Source organism: Octopus bimaculoides, chromosome 4 (assembly GCF_001194135.2).
Source record: "Octopus bimaculoides isolate UCB-OBI-ISO-001 chromosome 4, ASM119413v2, whole genome shotgun sequence".
NCBI lineage: Eukaryota > Metazoa > Mollusca > Cephalopoda > Octopoda > Octopodidae > Octopus > Octopus bimaculoides.
Genome location: NC_068984.1, coordinates 63,186,847 through 63,198,916, shown reverse-complemented (window position 1 = coordinate 63,198,916; position 12,070 = coordinate 63,186,847).

The window sequence follows — 12,070 nt, the reverse complement described above, 5'->3', positions numbered from 1 at the left end:
GTACTCACATGTTAAACTTCCCCGTTGTTGTTGTTGTTGTTGCTGTTGCTGTTGTTGTTGTTGTTGTTGTTGTTGTTGCTGTTGTTGTTGTTGCTGTTGTTGTTGTTGTTGTTGTTGTTGTTGTTGTTGTTGTTGTTGTTGTTAAGGAGCAAGCTGGCAGAATTGTTAGCATATCAGGTGAAATGCTTTGTGGTATTTCGTCTGCCACTATGTTCTGGGTTCAAATTCAGCTTAGGTCAACTTTGTCTTTCAGCTTTTCGAAGTCAATAAATTAAGTACCAGTGAAACACAGGGGTCAATGTAATCAATTATTCTCCTTTCCCAAATTTCAGGAACAGAAAGGATTTTTATCATTATTATCCTTATTATTAAGGGGGCAAGCTGACAGAATCATTAGTATGCTGGACAAAATGCTTATCAGTATTTCTTCCTGTATCAGCACCTTACATTCTGCTTTACATTCTGCTACTAAGATCTGATTTGGCTTTCATCGTTTTGCAGCTGTTAAAATAAGTACTGGTCCAGTACTGTGGTTGATATAATTGACTAAGCACCTCTCAATAAAACTTCAGGCCTTGAACCAACATTTGAAACTATTTTCAGTAGGATTTATAGTTTTGACAGTTCCATGCTAGTTTTTGCTTGTACACCAGGTATACTACCATGTTCCTAAGGTATATGCAACATTATGCTATGTGTAGAACCACATTACTGTTCAACATCATTTTTATTTTGCTATGGGCATTGTCTAGTTAACTCAGATACTATTTTACAGTTTCTTTTGTTGTTGAACGTGCACAATGTGAATTGTTTTTATGTTGTTAGTTGATACATATGTTTCACATGTGTTTTGTGATTAGTGCTATATGTTTCAGATGGTGAGTGTGGATAGCATGCATATATAGTTTGTGTTGTATTATTGAGTTGCAGGTGTAGATTGTGAGTTGTGTGAATTGCATTAGAATAAATGTTGAGTGCAAAGAATATGAGGTTTAAGTTGTGCTATTGTACTGAAAGTTTTTGTCATAGGATGTGGGATGAATCATGCAAATCTGCTTTTGTGACTGTATATAATATTGCAAGACTTAGTATAGCTTCTACAGCATTGTTCATATATTTAATCATGCCTATACTCCACTTGCTATTGGTGCTTGCTTTGAATTTCAAACTCTACATTAAGTTTATTTCAGCTTCAAGGGCCATACATTTTAATAGTTTTTCTACTTCAATTCCAACGATGTTTTAGTTTGAGTGGATCACAATGTCTATTACTTTGCATGTATTTTCATTTCATTCCTAAACTATTGTAACTGGATTTCTTTGTCATTGTGGTAAAGGAACTGCAGATGATTGTAGCTAGGTTGATATTATGTACCATGTTTCCTACATTATTTTATCACTTCTTTGTTTATGCTTCAAAGTAGTAGCATATTCTACTGGACATAAATGCTGAATGATTTGTGTCCACATATATTCAGGTTTAATACGAACAAGAAGTGATGTGATCAAACATCTCATTGTACTGGTTGCACATTCTTCACTTGAGGTTGGATGTTATTTCTCCTTTATATTTTTTTATAGCTACCTGAAGGGTGAAACATAGCTGTTAGTGCTTCAAAGCTTCTATTCTAAGCTGTTCACATTGTGTACCTGGTACACCAATATGTACATTGCATTAGTGGTTTACTACCACCAAACTTAGTGCCCTGTCTTAAATAACATCTCTTCAAACAAAATTATGGAAGGAACAAGTTCTGATGGGCAAGTAAAGAATCATCTGCTATTAAATGTCCACACCAAGAGGGCCTCCTCTTTCATGGATGATGATACATTGGCGTGTGTTGTCAGTGACATATCTACAGAGATTCCTACTTGACATGGGTGAACAGATGTATTCACACTGCATGGGACTTATTTTTACAACTTGTTTCCTACCTGAAGTCTTGTCTCAAATGAAGATCAAAGCATCAAAGCAGGATGTTGGACATACAGAATGTCACCAGGGGCTTACTGTACCCTGCCAACTGAACAATATGACCCGTAGAAAGTCAACATTAGTTTTTATAGAGGATTAGCATAAGATATAATACTGATTGGGGAATACTTTTGGAAGTCAATGAAGACAATTGGAGTAGATGCTTCCAGAGGACTTTCAGGTTGGGAAATATGAACAATTTCCAAAAGTCCTCGCGCTGCAAGTACTACAGTGTGTGGGGGGGGGGGGGTCCCTGTTTGAGATAAACTCTACAGATCACATGTTGGCACTGACAACTAACCATGTGCAGGGTAACAAAAACATCCAGCATGTATATTTCAATGTTCCTGCTAATTTATGTCAACCACCAGTAATCACATTACCAAGATAGTTCTGGATATCTGTCAAGGCTATCATTAATATTGACCCACTGCCTTCATTTTGTAAGGGAGAGTGAGTTAATTTTTCATTGATGGCCATTACAAGAGAAGTTGTACAATGGATATTACAGAAAGGTATGAGGGAAAGTTCTTCCACTCAGGCTAAACTCTTACTAGTGTCTTCAAACACTACTTCAAGAGGAAGATAAGGGTAAAGAGAGAAGGCCTGCCATCCAAGTAAATTGTATGAAAAGTGGTTGAAAGTACTGAAATCGACATGACTAAATGGATTGAAATTGTTTACTTACATGCTGACAACATAATCTTGTAGATTTCATTTAAATATTGTATGTTGGGGTAATTAAAAGTTTTGTGCTGACTGTCTCAAATTACCTTACATATTATGTCCCTCATTTTGACATTACTTTCTTGTTACTGTTATCCATTGCTATTGATATTTAGTACTACATATTTGTTATTGTCATTGTTTTATTGTCAGTTTCCTTTTTTTCTCTATGTATATCACACCATTTATATATATATATAAATATACACACACACACACACACACACAAACACACACACACAACACACACGTGCGCACACACACACAAATGCACACACACACAAGCACACACACACACAACGCATTTTTATTATTTTTTTTGTTTGTTTTGCATTTCGCCTTTGTACTATCACCCAACATCTGGACACTAGTGGCTAATGAAAGAAATTATTATTATTACATGCATTGTAATATTTTCTTGATAAAACTTCTAATTTTTTTTTTTTACTATTTATTTTTCTTTTATATTCCAGATCAGTAACATAAGTAATTAGTATCTCAAAAATCAAAGGAAATAAAGTGTATAATTTCCCATCAAAGCAAATGTTTTCAGATAACTTCTGCAACCCACATGTTAACCTTACAGAAAGAGGAAACAGAAAATAAATGCATAAGAAATGTACAGAAAAAAGTAAAAAATAAAACTAAAACTTACCAATATTACAAATCAAAATTGCAAATATGATTGCAAAGAAGAGTTAGTGAGATATGCGTTGGGCAATATAAAGTAAATAAATAAATAAATAAACAGAAAGATAAATATCAGAAAGTAAAACAAATATGATATGGAAGATAAGCTAAGTGAAGAGAAGTATCAGTTAACAATATAATGCATACTTATATAAAAATGAAACCTATAGACTTACAAGAGCAAAATACCTATGCAGTAGTTATGTTGGAGAAATTTTGCAGACACCAAAGAAAAAGGAAAAAAGAAAAAAAATGTGAAGCATGTAACAATCATAATTCCTTAATCAGCAGTGGAAAATAATTGGTTCGGGGAAAATTGTGCAGTAAAACTAGAATATAAAAAAATAGAAAGAAGCTAAAAAAAATCTATAATGGATAACTATAAAGAAAATATATGTCTGACAATAATCGCATGATATCTGACAGCTTCTCTTTTACTAGCTACTGCACGAAGATAGGTGTGAGAATCATTCGAAGTAAAAAAGGTAAATAAATAACACCAAATGTTTCAATCGTTTAGTATTTTGTTTTTTTTTTATGTAGATGATATGGTATTTTCTGTATAGATAATAAAATGATCGTTTTACAACCATACATAAGAGTAATAATTTCTAACAGAGGCATGAAATAGGTTACAAATTTCTGTGGGAGAAACCAGTCAGTCATAGCATACTTAAATATATTAGCCCAAGTACCTGACTGGTATTTGAAATAATCGATCATGAATGAATAAAGTAGGTATTTGGAAATGTATGAAGGATAATTTATATAATGAGTTGATGAAAGTTAAACAAGCTCAGTATAGATAACACAGAGGAGAACTCAAATGAATGTGAACTGAACTTCTGACTTCTTCATCCAGGGCAAGGCCCATGGCATCAAGAGTGGTTATAAGAAAACTCCAAATTAAGCTGCTATGGAGGTTGCGGTAAACACAGGTTTGATACACACATTTACATGGAGCACCAAAAAAAAAATCAGATTATAAAATAATGGACAACGTTTATAGGCAAAGAAATTATATAATGACTTATTTCAGCAGTTGTTTCAAGATGTGAAGAGTAGCATAATAACTATAATTTACAAGTTATATGTGCATAATGTTGAATAACTGAAATGGAATTCTATTCTTTCAGGAGAGACAGATTTTCTGTTTAACCTTTTCAGCAAGGTTGTAATATTTAGAGAAAAATTCCTATCAAACTTTATGCAAGCAATCTATCTTTGCCCCATGGAAAAAGTAGGTGTCAAATCTTATACAATAAATGCATTAACAATCTTTGTGATTATTTATCAAAAGTGTTAGCTAATGTCATTAAGAACTAAATGTATAAAAGGTGTACAAACAATAATTGGATGAAAATCTTTTAGATTAAATACATACAAACATGTAGATTAATTTGGCATCTTTAGGAAAGCATTTAATAACATGATTGTACAAAACGACATACATATATTTAATTCATTTAATTATAGCTTTATAAATGCTCTTGCATTCATCGCACAGCATATTTAAGCAAATCATAATCCAGTTGTTTCCTTTATCCTAATTGAAAATAAATAACTTTTAATATAAATGTTACTAAGTGCGTGTGTGTGTGTGTGCTATGGATGTCATTCAAGCTCTGTATTTATCTCCAAGCAATTAAGGAGTGTCAGAATGCAGTATTTTCAAGTTTTGTTCTTCATAGTTGGGGGAGGGTTTGTGTAGCTGGGATTATCTCCTAAAAGTCCTCTTACTACTAGTTCAAAAAAGGCAAGAGAAATAATAAATTTATATATCAGAGATGTCACATGACAACAAAGAAATGTATAGGATAAACTAAAAAATAAAAAAAAACACTGAAATGAATGCAAAAACACGCTCCCTATATAAATAAATTTAGTAAATGTTGTTTTAGAGTGCATCTTATTTGTAGTATGTTACAATGAAGTGAAAGTTTATTCGAATTCTTGCTGGACAGACTAGAAACGTTTTGAACATAAAAAATTCTGATTTCTAAATTTTAAGTCTTACTTTGGACTTCTGTTTAGTTTCTACAAGATCATGATCTATGTCAAATACTGTCATCTATTGTATCATTTACCTCTTCATTTCTAGTCAGAACATAACCACTCATGTTCCATTTCTTGGAGTATGGACGCATGCAAATTCCATTATGAAACTTATTAGATTCCTAGAACATGCTACAAAGTGTTAAACTGAAATACTGAACAATAAAAGTTTGTCTTTGATTATTTCAACCCATAATACCTTAAACAGTATTTTATTTCAAAATTTTCCACCAAGCATGAGTTCTCAGTTGATATTGTTTTCACTCTAACCATCATTTTTCAGACAATATATTTTAGTTGTTCATAAAAGACTTTTTGCCACAGAAAAAGCTTTATGAATCAAGTTGGTATGATAATGTCTATCAAAAAACGTAATTACTTCTTTGGATGGGGCGAAAAGTGCAATAGCTTGATAACAACTTGAGACACAGATACCTTTCATTAAGGGATCCCTGCTGGACCAAACCAAGTCTCGAAAAAGATTTTTGCTATTTTGAGTGGTATATGATTCATAAATTTAATACAGATTTTGTAATTTCATGTTATCACCAGTCATAAGGTACCTAAGATGTGTAATTCAAAGGTATTTTGAATTACTTTATGGCAGTGAAATGGGTCACTTGCAATAGCAATCATTTCTTGTACTTGCAAAAGATACAAGATATTTTTAATAAATGATACTTTTACATAGCACCATGCTGCCTTATTTTGCTAAACATATCACCAAATAGCCAAATAATGTCAAGAACATCAGATACTGTAAATAGGAGACAATATCATAATGAATGTGTGTATGTGTAAAATATGGTGTATATATACATGAATATATACATACATATATATACACACATATATATACACATACATAAATATATGTATGGTACAAATATATAAATATTTTAATATTTATATATATATACTTAGTACACAAGTATGATATAACTATGATGTCAAATCAAATTACCAATTAAAAGCAATTCTGGCAATGTAAACACTATTGATCATATTATGCACAGTGTATATGTTCCGTTTATATGCTAAATTTGTTATGGGATAGTGTCTATGAAAGCTCCCTACAAAATGCTGAGCGTTAAAGAACACCTGAATGTCACAGACCAGGTGAGATAACTGCCTCAGAATCACCAACACTGATAGATACAGATATTTCACCATTATTGTGGCTTCTCAATATTATATATTTGGATCATATCAAAATATACTTCTTTATAAAATATCCATGCCATCACTCATATTGCTTATATTACATATACATATATGCATATAAAGTACCTTGCATTAAAGCAACTTCCTTTATTAACTTAAGAATTAATTTGTTGCATTAAACCTATATATAATGAAATATTTGAAAGATAAAGCTAGAAGCAAGTATCTAGTCTATGACTCATATGTAAATAGAGAGAAATCTATTTGCTGATGTACTGAGGCATAGCACATGTGAAAGCAAATTAGATTACAAAAAGTAGGTCTAGTTATGCAAACATTATCAATCACACATACACAATGTAAATGTGTCTATATACTGAATTTGCTATAGCATCCAGAGAATACCCCCTATAATACATTGAGTGTTAAAAACCATGTGAATGTCACAGACAAGTGAGACAACTCACCTCAGAATCACTGACAGTGGTGGTATTGATATTTCATCAATTATTGTGGCTCATCATTACCATGTTCTAGGACCATCTGGAAACAATTTGAATCTCTGGTCTTTGATTTACATGCAAATGAGTGAAATATACTTGCTGATGTGCTGTAGTATAGCACGTGTGAAAATAAATTGAATTAAGAATTAAAAGCAACGTCTAAGCGATATTTGGATTTACTTATTATACATAAGGAATTACCTTGGATGTTAATTCTATTTGAATTTATCAGTATCTGATTGTTTGATATAGTTAACCAAATTCATTTAAAACTGAGTGCTTTCTAGATATCTGCCTAGATCCCTTTTACTTCTTGTTATATATATATACGAATGTCTATATGTATGTGTGCTTGTATGCATGTATGTATATGTAATATACATATATATATATATATATATATATATATAAAACAAAATATATGTATATATATGTACATATATAATATATACACATACACAAACACACATATAACACACATCAGACCCACACATAGTTATAAATATATATATGTGTGTATGTGCAATGGTGCATGCATATGTGTATGTTTGTGTGTTTTCTATATGTGCATGTCTCTCTCTCTATATATATATACATGTATGTCTGTATGTATGTACTTGTGTATGCCTAGATATATTGTCAATAATTTGATTAGGGAGGAGGAAGGTGAATCAGGAAAGAATATGGAGAGAAAAAAAAGGAACATGTTGAAATGTAAAGAATATTGTAAAAAGAATTACATGCCAGCACAAGAGAAAAAAAAAAGAGGAAGGACACACACACACACACACACACACACACACCAAGTAGAAGTACAGACACAGTGTTACATATGACAGACCTTACATGCACATGGACAATAGAAGCTGTTTATCCCAGCTGGCAATGTAACATTAACTAGCACCTGCACACAATGGCAAACATTGGATTGAGGGTGTACAGGAAATGTATATACAATATACAACTCAGTAACAAAACAGAGAATTCGTTAGGGTGAAGGAAAATGAGAGAGGGGGATTATTACTAGAATTATGGTATGGGGTAAAGCAGAAAGGAGTGGTTGGTAAAAGGTATTTGGGTTTATAGGCAAATGACTTGTTATAAGATTGTGTGAGGAAACCGAATCGATTTCTTAGTGCAAGAATACCCATAGATCTCTATTATATTTTGTTATATAGATTTGTATTTATTTTATTTTGTTATATAGATTTGTATTTATTTTATTTTGTTATATAGATTTGTATTTATTTTATTTTGTTATATAGATTTGTATTTATTTTATTTTGTTATATAGATTTGTATTTATTTTATTTTGTTATATAGATTTGTATTTATTTTATTTTGTTATATAGATTTGTATTTATTTTATTTTGTTATATAGATTTGTATTTATTTTATTTTGTGATAGTATTAGATATGATAAAGTGCCTTCTTCTCTCCCCTCAAAAATGAAAGATGAGATGCAGTGGATTTATTTCAAATAACACTAGCAAAAAATGAAATACAATGGTATATATGTGACCAGTATGCTTATCATGACTCTGCAAAAATATAACTATCTTTATTAGCAGAGACGTTAAAGTTTCAGATAGAATGCCCTGTGTTATTTGTGCCAGTTGTGTACACTCTGAGTTCAAATCCCAGTGAAGTCAAATTTGGCCTTCGTCTTGTAAGGGGGGAAAAAAAAGAAAAAGATGCCATTCTAGGATTGGTGTCAGTTCTTTTTCTAAGAAAGAGATGGTTTGTGTTCAGACATGGACCAACTCTGTCAGGATTAATATGCCATGACATGTATCATTACTAACATGATTCATATAGTTATATCAGGAAAAGTGTGGTGGAGTCACTAAAAAAATGGAGTTTCTTGTATAGCTTTGACTATTATTTCATAGTTTTTTAAGTTTACTGAACACTGATAATGAGAATAAATGATCAACTTATACAAAGTTTGTTTTAAATATTTTTTCCACAATTAAGTAGTTGCATCGTTTTTCAATGATTTCTATGTAAACATTTTTTGTCAATGTCATCCAGTATCTTACTAGCTATTCAGATTATATATCTTATATCACATGTTATAAATTACTTCATAGATATAGATTTCTGAAGTTTTAATGGGCCAATCACTTGCTCATTGCATTTAAAACTATTAACATTGTAGAGAAACTGATAATGATATTCAGGAGGCACTTATGTCCCAAAAGAGATTTCTTTTGACTTGGAAACACAGATTTATTAATGTACTTCACTTCTGCACAGCTTTGATCTTCCAAATTCTATTCACATGGCGTTATCTATTTGATACTCTGTAGAAGACAATGAGTAACATGATGAAACTCAGAAGGAGGTGTTTGTGAACTGAACTTATTAATGAAACCTCTGTGCCTGCATTCATATTTACAATACTATCTTCTTTTTACTTATGTGTATAAATTATCTTGCATTGAAGCAACTTCCTTCCCTGACTTAAGAATTAATTTGTCACATTAAACCTATACACAATGAAATGTTTGAAAGATAAAACCAGAAATATTATATGAATCTTTCAAAAAATTCATATGCAAGATAAACAACTATGAGATCAGAAGCTAATAACTATTAATGAAAAACATCAAATATTTTCCACATTTCGAAAGTTTACTAAATAAGATACGAAAATAAATAAAGCGAGCTGCTGGAGAATTTTACCATAACAATAGTATTGTCTTAACAAAAAAGTGATAATATTAATATATTTCGCTATAGCTAAAATCAATACTATTATTAAAGATACTTAAACATTGAAAACAAAAGCGTTATGTCATTTTCTATCTCAAAACAAACACTAACAATCATATTACAGTACTTATTACTATATCTGATTTTAGTACAACACGTGCTAAACTTCAATAGTAATTCCACCCAAGATATTCTTTTCTCCATTGTAAATTGTTTCAGTTATTAGACTGAAGGGCTATAAAATGACACTGCTTCTAAAGTGTCATTTTAAACCCTTATGAGGTGGTATCAAAGGGTTCCTGGACTAGTTCTGTAGTGTGCCAACACATGCCAGCATATTGTTGTGTGCGCAGTGAAAGCTAGCAGTGACCATTAATGAGACAGCATATCAAATAATATCACTGTGTTTACTCGCAATATGTGAAATTTGATCTGTAACAACAACATGTATGCTGTGGCCTGCGATTTTTGTCATGGACAGGAAGTTGGAACAAAGAGCCAAGAGGAAATTTTGCATTAAACTTGGGAAGTCATTACTGGTGATAAGTGTTGGATCCAACTGTGAGACGAAGCAGCAGTAGTCACAATGAAAGAGCACTTCATCTCCATGACCAAAGAATGCACAACAGACCAACAGGTCCACCAAGTGCATGCTCATCGTTTCTCGACATCCATGGCATTGTGCATTGAGAGTTCTAGTGCAAGGTTTTGAAGTGTTTGAAGGAGAACTTTCAGTGTAAGTGACTGGATCTGTGGGGCACAAAGAATTGAATTCTTCACAATGACAATGCTTCTTGTCACCGAACTTTTCTCACTAGTGAGTTTCTTGCCTAAAACAACATTTTATCACTTCCCCACCTGCCCTATTCCCAAATTTAGCACCTGCAGACTTCCATCTCTTCCCCAAGATGAAAATGCAGCTCAAAGATCACTGTTTTAACACCATTGTTGAAATCCAGAGTGAATCACAGAAAGTCCTCAACTCACTAATGGATAATGACTTCCAGGATGGATTCCAAAAGTGACAGGAACACTGGGGCCAGTGTGTTGCTATGCAAGGTGATTATTTCGAAGGAGATGTTGTTAAAACTTATGGAAATAAGATTTTCGTTTCATTGAACATAACTGGTCTGGGAACGTTTTGATACCATCTCTTATATGAAGGCTGACCACATACTTCAATACACAGTCAGAACAAGAAGTGTACTCAGTTTACACACTCAAATATACATGTGCATCATATGACTTTTATGAATGAAAATAAGAACTATTGACAGTAAACATTGTTATGCCAAAATTAGAAAATTGTTTTGTATTTAAAAACGAATTTTGTTACTTGTTCCATTCATAGGATTGCAGCTATGCTGGAGCATTACTTTGATGGATGTAATAAGACAAATTGACCCCTGTAGTTTATTAAAAGCCTAGTAATTATTTTGTTGATCACTTTTTACCAAACCACTAACTTACAAGGGATGTAAGGAAATCAATATCAGTTATCAAGTAGCAGAAGGGGTTAATTGTGTCACACGCACTACATACATATGTGTGTGTGTCTGTCTGTCTATCTATCTATCTATAAATCATCATCATCATCGTTTGATATCTGTCTTCCATGCTGTCATGAGTTGGATGGTTCGACACAATCCAAAGAGTGAGAGAACTGCATTAAGCTCTGAAATTTGCTTTGGAAATAAACAGAGACACAGATGCAGACAGACAGACAGAAACACACACGCGCACATGATGGACTTCTGTTTAAATTTCATGTTTCATTCACAATACCTTGATTGATTTAAGGTTACATTAGAAAAACACAAAATCAAGGTCTTGTAGAATAGGATTAAAAACTTAATACCTACACTTTGTAAAATCAATCTTTTTAATATCTTAGCCTTGCAAGTGTCTGCCTCTCAACAAAATGGTTCCAGGTTCAATCCCAATGCATGGCTTCTTTGACAAATGTCTTATATTATACCCCCAACTAGACTGAAACCTTGTGAGTGGATTTGATAGAGGGAAATTGAAAGAAACTTGTCAACCATAACTATGTCATTATTCAATTTCATTTCAAGATTTCTTACCAATAGGAAAGAATCGGTTTCTAACCTAGATTCAAAGCTATATGTATGTATATACATATCTATCTGTCTTTCTATTTCTCTCTCTCTCTCTCACTCTGTCTACCTGTCCCTCTCTTTATATATATATATATATATATATATTTATATTAATATAT